Below are 11,367 nucleotides of genomic sequence, written 5' to 3' on the forward strand. Positions count from 1 at the left end.
CTTGAAGGTTGGCCTAATAAAAGAGAAAAGCTGTAATTATAGAAATCCTAGACACTTTTCTTTCTTTCTTTTTTTTTTTTTTTTGAGAGGTTTTTGCTATAGGGCGTGTGCGCTTGCCAGACAGAGAGAGACAGAAAGCGAGAAATCACCCCCTGGGGGGATGGCCATGCTGCAATCCCTTCTCCTCCATTCCATTCTCCTCTTGGGATCTTGGGCACGCACACACATGTGCCCAGCGTGAGTTTTAAGCTGCCAGGTCCAGGACTCAAACCACGGTCAACTACATGGGAGTAAAGCAACATAGCCATTACGCTAACTGCTGGTCCCGTGGACACTTTATCTGACGCAGAGTATTGGGAAGTTCAATCCTTAGGATGCACTCAAAACAACAGATATTTAGTGGGAAGGGATGAATAAATATTCAAGAAAATACATGAAAGCAAAATGCTAAACTATAGCTGAGTTAGTTTACTAAAGAGAGAGCAAGAGACAGCTAAAACAAGTTCCTGTGGTCAGAACAAACTTCAAAGTTTCAGAAACTATTCCTCCAAAGTGTCATGAACTTAATTGGATCAGTTTGTGGAGCAATTTATGCCCAAAGTGCATTGTTAAAAAATAGAGCAAGCTGGTAGCAATTAGGGGTGCCTAATATCTACGTGGGAGACAAACAGATCAGGATGTCTTACCCAAGAAATGGGAGAAAGATAAAATCATAGGGAGCCCCATTAAAGGACAGTCCTCCTGGGGCAATTGTGCTCATGTACCAGCGCTAACTTTAGAGGAGTAATAGCAGATGTTTCACACTGCAGGCGAAATTGCTTTGTCTGAAATAATTCAGCTCAAGTTACTCAAATAAATTTTCAAACATTAACATTTCTGGAGGTAAGGAAATTGTACCTATAAATGATGCAATATGTTATCTAAAATGTCTAGATTTGAAGAAAAAAAAAACCATAAAATATAGAAAGGAACAAGAAAAACATGCTGGGAGAGTGTGTGTGCATGCTCAAAATCCTGAGAGAAGAATGGATTGTGGCAAGGCCATTAACCCTGGGGTGGGTCTCTCTCTCTCTCTCTGGCAAGTGCATGTGTTTTGTAACAAAAGCAAACAAACAAACAAAAAGTGATTCATAAACAAGAAATTTTTTTAAAAAAGGCAAATAAGCAAACAAAAACAATCACATAGCAACAGACAACACATAACCAATAGAAACTGCCTATGAGCTGGCACAGAAGAGTTAACTAATTTAAAATATAAATCAAGAACTGTTATTTAATCTGAGTAACAGAAAGAAGAAAGAAAATGAAATAATATAGTCTCAAGAAATGAGGCATATCACTAACCATGCCAACTTATGTATCATGTGCATACCATGAGGAAAAGAGAGAAAATGTAATAAAAATGAGTTAAAACTTCCAAATTATATGAAACAACAATCTACACATTTAAAGCACTAGAAAGCATCTACAGCCAGACACATAGTACTAAAAATGTTGAAAGACATATAGAGTGAGAAATTTTTAGAGGCAGCTCGGGAAAGAAATGGCATGCCATGTATAAGAGAACTTCAGTAAGCTGTTTTCTCTCCCAGAAACCATGCAGACCTGAGGAACTGAGGTAATAACTGGAAAAAGAACTTCAAACAAACAAATGTACACAAACAATTAGCAACCAAGGATATTATAATGTTACCATTAAAAGTATTTTTCATAAATGAAAGTTAAATGAAGACTCTCCTTGATTAAAAAAAAAAAAAAAAAGGGACCAGCAGTTAGTGTAATGGCTATGTCTTTGGACTCCCACCTAGTCGACCATGGTTCTAGTCCCGGACCTGGTGGCTTAAACTCATGCTGGGCACGTGTGCGTGCATGCCCAAGATCCCAAGAGGAGAAGGAATTGTGGCATGGCCATACCTCCTGGGGGGTGATTTCTCGCTTTCTGTCTCTCTGTCTCTCTCTGTCTGTCTGGCGAGCACACGTGCTCTATAGCAAAAAAAACTCTCAAAAAAAAAAAAAACTGAAAGAATTTGTTGCTAGAAGGTGACTTTATCAGGGCCTTATAAGAAAATTTGTAGAAATTTCTTCAGAATTAAAGTAGTTTGTGAAAAAGTAAACATGTATAAATGCACATTTCTTTTTGTTTCTTCTTTAATTTAATAAAAAGAAACTATGTAAAACAATATGTATGTCAATATATTATCAAGATTATGAAAAATTGAAATATATTTCAGAATGGACTTAGTAAATAATAATATTAATATAACAAAATTTATAAATATATTTTTCTCCTTCCATCTCTTAGCTTCTTTTTAAAAGACATAAACTTACATAATATAATATGAAAACACAGAATTTTGGGGGAATTGTAACACATAAGTATTATGTAAGCAACAAAATTTTCAGAAAAAAGGAAAAGAAAAAATAGAGATGTAGAAAGTAACACTTCTAGGGTCCAGCAGATGGCGTAATGGTTATAGCGTGGGACTTCCATGTCCTCGACGGCAGTTCAAATCCCAGACCTGACTACTTTAAACTCATGCTGGGTGTGTGTGTGTGTGTGTGTGTGTGTGTGTGTATGTGTGTGTGCCCAAAATCTCAAGAAATGAATGGAGAAGAAAGATTATTGTGTGGCCATCTCCCTGGGTGTGTGTGGGGGGGTGACTTCTTGCTTCCTGTTTCTTTGTCTCTCTCTGTTTCCAGCAAACGCAAGCATCCCATAGGAAAAATTTCTCAAAAAATAAGTGACCAGCAGTTAGCATAATGGCTATGTCGCTGGACTACCACGTAGTTGACAGCAGTTTGTGTCCTGGACCCGGTGGCATAAAACTCACACCAGGTGCGTGTGTTAGCGTGCCCAAAATCCCAAGAGGAGAACGGTGGTGAAGGGATTGTGGCCATCCTCCCCGGGGGGTGATTTCTCGCTTTCTGTCTCTCTTTCTCTCTGTCTGTCTGGCAAGCACATGAGCCCTATAGCAAATAAATAAATAAATAAATAAATAAATAAATAAATAAAAGTAATACATCTATATCTTTATATGTTTCTAGAATTGAGTTAACAAAATTCTGAAACTAATTCTGGTAAGTTGACTCATGTGTTAAGCCCTGTAATAACCACTAAAAGAAAAGGAATTTTAAAATACACTGAAATAACAAAAAGATAAAAGGAATAAAATTTATATTGAAAAACATTCACAGTGAAAAATGTCAGTAAAGGAGAAATGGAGAAATAAAAGTGACACAAGACATACACAAAACTTAAGTATATAAATAAAAAAATTAAATGTTCATGGAGTAATGATCCAATTAAATGAAAAATATTGTCAAACAGGATAAAAAAGAAGATTCAGCTATCTGTTGCCTACAGAAGACACATTTTAGATCCAAAGACATAAATAAATTGAAAGTAAAACAGGAGTAATATCAGAAGAAAGAAGATATATTAAGCAAAGTGCAACCATAGCAAAGCCAAAGTGGCTATAATAGCATCTGAAATTACAGACTAAAAATGTTATTAAAGATAAACAGAGAGATTATGTAATGACAAAAGAGTTAATTCATCAGAAGATGTAAAAACTGTGATGCACTCTACTAAATTTTCACTAGATGCATTTAGTGGAGATTTCATTGTCCTATTGTTAATATTTTATTTTGAATATTCTAATAGCAGACATAACCTATTAGAATACTCTATTTAACAACAAAATATCTTAACCCTATTCTCTAGAGTGCATTGATATTTTCAACTGTATATCATATTCTGAACTATGCAAGCGATCTAATTAACTTATATTATTATTATTATTGTTATTATTATTGCCAGAGGGCACCTATAGTCACCATAGATAGAAAGAATAAAATTAACTCCCAATGTGGTGTTGTCATGCTGCAATCCTTTTTTTTTTCCCTCCATTTTCAAGTCACCAGGACTGGGATTGGAACTATGGTCAGTCATGCATATCTGCAACCTCTTGCATAGCACTTAACTACTATGGTACAGGACTAGCCCAAATCTAATAAGTTTCAAAGGACTATAATCATAAAAGTAAATTTAATAGTCAAAATACATGGAATTAGTCACCAATAACAAAAAGAAATTTTAATTTGTACTGATCAAACATACTAAACCTTAAGCATTTTAGTTAAAGCACTCATAAAAGAAAAATTTGAATCTGTAAATGACTACATTAAAAAAGAGACAAGCTCTCATATGTATAATATCAACTTCTTCCTGAAGACTGTGTACAAGTCAGCAAAATATATCTAAAAAACTAAAAGGAGGGGAATATTAAAGATATTAGCTGAAATAAATAAAATGGAGAATGGAAAAAGTAAAAACCAAAGAACCTTTTTTGTAAAGAAAAAAATTGATAAAGTTTTGGCTAGACTAAAAAGAAAACAATAGAATAAACTTAAATTTCAAAATCAGTAATGAAAGAAGGGGTATTACTACTGACATGATAGAGAGAAAAGAGGGTATTATGGAGAAATATGGTAAGCCATTCTACTGGAAAAGAGGAGATAAATGAAAGAAATACTTTTCCAGAGAGACAGAAAACATTGGAATAAAAACTCATGAAGAAATGCAAAATCTAAAGCGACTCATACATGCAAAGAGATTGAATGAAAATTGTAAAACTATCCACAGAGAAGCTAGGATTAAGGTGACTACTTCTTTGGTGTAATCAGCAAACTTTTTTTTTTTTTTTTTTTTTGCTATAGGACTCACATGCTCACCAGAAAGAGAGAAATAAAAAGTGAGAAATCACCCCCCAGAGGAGTTGACCACACCACAATTCCTTCTTCTCCATTCTCCTCTTGGGATCTTGGGTACTCACGCACACGCACCCAGTGTGAGTTAAAGTCACCAGGTTCGGGACTCAAACTGTGGTCGACTACATGGGAGTCCAGCAACACAGCCATTACACCAACTGCTAGTCCTGCAGCAAACATTTCAAGGTGTATAAATAATAATTTATCACCAACTCTCCCAAAGAACAAAAGAGGAGAGAATAATTCCCAATTAATTTTATGAAGCCACTGTACCCAGATACCAAATCAAGACAAAGATTTCATCAATAAAATAACTATAGATTAATAAAGATTATGAATACAAATGCAAACATCCTAAAAGAAAATATCCTAGCCAATGGACTCCAGCAACATATAAAGAGGATTATATACCATTATCTACTGTGCAAGGTTGGTTTAATACCCAAACAAGAGAAAATATAATATACTTTATCAATTCAATAGATTAAAAACTACCTATATGCAAAAACCACATTTGAAATTATTCACATGGTTTTATGATAAAAAGATTGAATAACTTAGCAAAAGAAGTGACTTTTTCTCAATCCAAATAAAGGACATATGCAAAAAATCCACAGCTAACATCGCTCTTGAAAGACTGAGTGCTTTTTCCTTTAGTTCAAGAGCATAACTAATAAGCTTGTTAACTTCACTTCTATTTAACCTTCATAAAGATTCTAGACTGTTAATTAGGAAAAAAAAATCTATCTAGATTAGAAAAAAACAAACTATATATGCAGATAACATAATATTATATATAGAAAATACAACTTTACAACAAATTTCACAAGTAATAAATTAGTTCAGCATAGTTGTATGCTATATCAATATTCAAAAAAGAATTGTTTACCTATACAATAGTCATGAGTAACCCCAAATGAAGTTATAGAAAAAAATGTATTACAACAGGATCCTAAAAATATAAGATAACTAGGGAAAATTTTAACTAAGGAAATTTGTCAACTAAAAACTGTAAAATATTATTAAAAGAAATGAAAGATCTGCATAATAAAATGGCAAAAAAAAAAGGAGGCTTAACGTGGCCATACATCCCAATATGATTTACATATTCAAGGTTGTCTCTATCAAAATCCTAGGAGGCATTTTTGTAGAAAATGACAAACTGATTCTAATGTGCATATGGATATTCATAAAGCCCAGGATAGCCAAAACTATGTTGAAAAGAAGGAAGGTGTAGAACTCACATTTTTCAATTTTAGAAGTTATTTTAAAGCTACAATAATCAAGACAGTGTGAAGCTGCAATAAAGATAGATGTGTAGATGAATGGAACAGAACTGATTTTCCAGAAACAAAGTTTTATATTTACAGTCAATTTATCTTCACAAAGGATGATAGCACTTTTCTTTGGGAAAATAATGGTTAACTCAACTATTTTAAGAATTGTTCCAATTTTTGAGGCAAGTCGATCTCTGCATCCTTCTTTGGGCAACTGCAAGAGTGCTGCTTTCCCAGCTGTAATTACAAGGCTGCTGCTATTCAAGGAGACTGTGATGCTGGGTGGAGGCTTAAGTGAAAAGGCTAAGAATTCAAAACGCTGTTGTTCTTGCTAAGTTGCAGCCATTTTTCTTTTCCTCAGATTATTGAAAGCATTTGATTTATTTCTAGAGTTTTAAAAAAGAATATGATTTTGATTTTTTTTCCTAACATTTCATTGCTTTTATGGATGAGTAGATTACAGTGGCTCTTTGCTATTCCAAATGCACCCTTACAGACTCATTTCTAAAAGCATATATAAGAAGCAAGAAAATTATCATTATCATTTGATAAACTGGTACAGTGTCAGCCATGTTGTGTGATGATGTTGTAAACAAAGCAGATTCAGGTTCAAGGTCAAGAGGTTTATAAATATTGGCAGCATTGGTCAAAGATTAAATATAGATTGAAATAAGATCAAATAACACCCAAATATACATTTTTAAAGACTTTCTACAAAACAGATTGAGTTGCTGTAACATAAGAATCAGAGTTGACATACTAGAATATAGAGCTGAATGTGATTAAGCCACAGGACATATTTTGCAAAATAGAATAATATCAGCAGTTTGGTGGAATTTCCAAATGTGTTTGGAGATGCCAAGTTTGCTTCTTCTAAACATAAATATTCAAAGAGATAGTGATATACCAAAAGTGTTTCTTACATTTATGACTCTATTCTAAAAGCATTGACCACATGCTATATGCCTAACATATATTATAGGCTATATAGTCAGTAAACCTTTCAACTCTTTTTTTTCTTAAACTGTGTCTTTGCAACTATTGAATAGTTTCATTTGGGTGACAACCTTCCCTGAGTTTTTTCTACAAAAGCTAAAATCTAAAATCGCCAAATGTTCTGCCGCTTCTCCATTTTCTTTACTGTTTAAAATAGATTTATTATCATTTCTGATTTATATTCGTTGTATATTTTTGTGGGCACAGAATGCTTTTATCAAAGCAAGCATGCAGTGTGTAATAATACAATCAAGAATGTAAACATTCATTGTCTTCAATAATGAACATGACAATAATGAACATTTCAATATTTGTTCTACTAGTTTTTTGCTTTGTTTTGCTTCAGTTTTGATTTTTAATGAGCAGACAACATAGTCCTTTATCTTCTTTTGCTGCCATTTATCCTGTCAATCACTCTCTACCCCCACCTAAATAACCATGAATTATTTTCCATTACTTTGCTCCAATATCTCTTAAAACTGTCATCTCTTCATATCCTCTTTAGTTTTGGTCACTAAAGTTACTAGCTTGGACTTCTTATCTGATGCACTAAATATATTCTTCCTATGCTAATTTCAATATACTATCACAATCTAAGTAGTACAATAGGATACAAATATGATATGTCAAACTTTCCACTTCGTTCTATTCAGGGTTTCTCAAAAGTGACAATATCGACATTTTGCATTAGATGATTATTTGTGGTGGAGGCTGTCTTATGCATTATTAAGATATTTAGTAGCATCTCTTGTTTCTACCTACTCAATACAAATAGCATAGCCATTCCTACTGTCTTGGAAAACAAAAATATCTCTTATAGCCACATGTTCCCTACTGAGGGCAAAATTATCCATAATTGAGATATGCTCCACCAGGCAATCAGTAAATATTCACAGTCTTGACTATGGCATATATAAGTCTTGATCAGATGGTATTTGCCAATGAAAGAACTGTCAAGTCATCTATCTCTGTTCATTTATTTTCTAATTTAATATCTTTGAAAGATGGGATAAATTAATGTCTTGCTAATAATAGCCTTCTAGACAACTGACCTTCGTGGAAATAATCTTGGGTAACTTTAACAATGGAATACATAGCACACAATTAACCTTAGACCTCCATCCATGGGAATAAAGTCAGTCCTAACTTATTTCCTCCAGTTACGGAGACTTTTGTGCACTGGGAAGTGTTGATGTTATAGATGTGAAGACTTCTAGCAAATTTAGTGTTGGGTTACTGCTGAGGTTAATGCCAAATGATTTTCCTAAAACGTGGTGGGGTTTGTTTACATAGACATTAGATGAAATCCGTTTAAGATTTTATATCATAAATGAAGAAGTTGAAATCTAAAGTATCAGAAAAGTTCCTTTATATCATGCAAATTGTTATTAGACAATTTGGGAAATTTTATTTTGGTAGTGATGTAGTATTTCACATAAAGCAAAAAGTTATTGCAAAAAATTGAAAGCAGTGAGAACTTCTCTGTTAAAGAAAACATCTCTGTATAGTTTAAGAACCCCGAGAATTGTGTCAAGTTATTGTGCTATCTGGTAAACCATGATCTATTCATCAAGAATGATTAGGGGCAGCCCATGGTCTGGTATTAATGTGATTTGAATCTCAGATGATTGACTGCACAGCTGGAGCCTCAAACTTAGTGGCTTGAAAAACACCAGCTATTCTGCACGCTTGCCCAAAATTCTTAAAAGAAGAGGAAATAAAGAAATAGAAGGAATTACCATGACCATTCCCCTCAGGGGGTGCTTTCTTGCTTTCTCTCTCTCTCTCTTACTGTCTTTCACTGTTAGTCACTCGTGCCCTCTGGCAAATTAAAAATGAAAGTAAAAGAAAGATTAAATAATTTTGGAAGTATGCTCTCTTTAAAGAAGACATTATCTGAAATCATTTTATTTAAATATTTAACAAAAATTGCTTTTTTTTTGAGAGAGAGAGATTTTCCCGACAGAGAGAGACACAGAGACAGAAAGCAAGAAATCACCCCCCAGGAGGGATGGTCACGCCGCAATCCCTTCTCCTCCATTCTCCTCTCGGGATCTTGGGCACGCACACACACACGTGCCTGGCGTGAGTTTTAAGCCACCGGGTCCGGGACGTGAACTGCAGTCGACTACGTGGGAGTCCAGAGACATAGCCATTACGCTAACTGCTGGTTCCCGAAAAAATTGCTTATTTTTAAAATAAATTTTATTGGGCACGCACACACACACGCGCCTGGCGTGAGTTTTAAGCCACCGGGTCCGGGACGTGAACTGCAGTCGACTACGTGGGAGTCCAGAGACATAGCCATTACGCTAACTGCTGGTTCCCGAAAAAATTGCTTATTTTTAAAATAAATTTTATTGTACAAAATTAAGATATACAACATGATGTTCTGAAATGCATAAAAGCATTAGAAAGATTACTACAGTTAAGCAAATTAACATCTCCAAGGATTACATGTTTATTATCACTTTTTCTTTTTTTTCCTCTTACATTAATTACTGTACATCTTTAGAGCAAAGAAAATAAATTAACTCTTTTTAGAACATAGTATTTCTCTACTAAAAGTGCGGGAGTGTTTGGTCATTGTGAATTCCTGGATTCTGATAGTTATCCTTAGTGATCTCTGCTATTTTGTTTCCCAAGGTACTCACACAAACCACTGCTTCCTGCTTGATTCTATTGGATTTTCATTTCCATTTTCTAACCTTGCTTTCAGAATTCAGTATTTTCACTGTTCAAGTGCATCACAAAATAGCTTTATAATTTCTTGAACTCCTTAATTTAAATAACCTTTATATCTCCCACGATTCAGTTGCACGCCTACACACAAACTGTCAGGTTTACCTCTTAAGTAAAAAAAGAAAAAAAAAAGTGTCTTCTAATATGCAGTGCACATTTGATGTCTGCATAGTTCAAAGCAAAGTCATGCAGACTTAAAATTTTGTTTTAACTCTATAGGTTTTCTGAGAACAAGACATAGAATGTCTGTGTTTTACTTCATTAATGCATACATAAAATGTTTCCCTCATCTTCTCCCCACTTGGTACCAAGAATATATAAACTCCTGTTTAAAAAGAGCATATACAGGAAAGGATCTACTTAGAACTACAAAATGTCATCCATTAGTAAAAAATAAATTTATTTAAGGAAATACATAGACAAAATTTCTGCATTTTCAAGGCCAACCATCTCTTTCTTAGAAATGTATCACTTCTATGATTTTTTTTCTCATCTTAGTGATTTACTGCAAGCAGGACTGTCATTACTTTAGGGTTTATTACAATAATTTTTAATGAGACCAATTTCAATTTCTCTGTACTGTAATGTATATATATTTTGAATACCGCAGCTTTTGCAACTTCCTAAAATAACTATCATAATGTAATTTTCTTGCTAAAATATCTACAAAGATATATAATATCACAAATTTTTATCATTTATTCATCGAATGATTATTTGATGCTATTATGATCTATTGCCTACTGTATGTTACATGGATGCAATAATATATAAAACATAAAATGTCTCCAGTGTTATGAGCTTAAATTTTAATTTTAAGAAGTACAGAGTAATTTGATGGAGAATGATAGGTAAAGACTGCTTTACCAGAGTGATCAGGGAAAGGTCCTCCAAACAGCTAAAAATTCTAATATTTACCTAGAATAAATCAGCCAGATAAATGACTGGAGGTAGAGTATTTTAGACTAAATGCCAAAACTAGAATAGAAACACTGGGGTGAAAACAAACTTTGAGTGTCTGAAAAGCAAAGATGATCTGTACTGCCCCAGAGGGTAAGGAGGAGCCTGGCAGGAGATCAGGTGGAAAAGGAAGGCTGAACCAGATGGTGCTGGGATTTTGAAGCATGGAAAAGACTTGGAATTACATCTTAAGTACAATGTGACTCATTGTAAGTGTCACGCCTTTGCAAAGTGGAATTAGGTTTCTCTCAACTCCAAACTTCAGCAGTTCGATTTGAGCAACTTTTAGGGGAGATAATGCAATATATCATGAAACTCAAGGCTAGCAATGGAGTTGGGTCTCAAGAAAAGAACCAAGGATTGGAGACCTACTGCAAATAAATTATTTTTCTTTTCTTTTTTTCCTCAGCATTTCTTTCTGTGCCTGCTTTGTCATTCTTATTCTTTGGGATATATGGAGATATAAATATCAATATATATATAATCTATACATAATCTATCTAGCGATCAATCTATTATAGTTTTTAAATTTCGTTCGTTATAAAAGTGACCTTTAGGGAACCAGCAGTTAGCGTAATGGCTATGTCGCTGGACTCCCACGTAGTCGACCGTGGTTCGCGTC

This window comes from Tupaia chinensis, unplaced genomic scaffold (assembly GCF_000334495.1).
Source record: "Tupaia chinensis unplaced genomic scaffold, TupChi_1.0 Scaffold143089_1, whole genome shotgun sequence".
Lineage (NCBI taxonomy): Eukaryota > Metazoa > Chordata > Mammalia > Scandentia > Tupaiidae > Tupaia > Tupaia belangeri.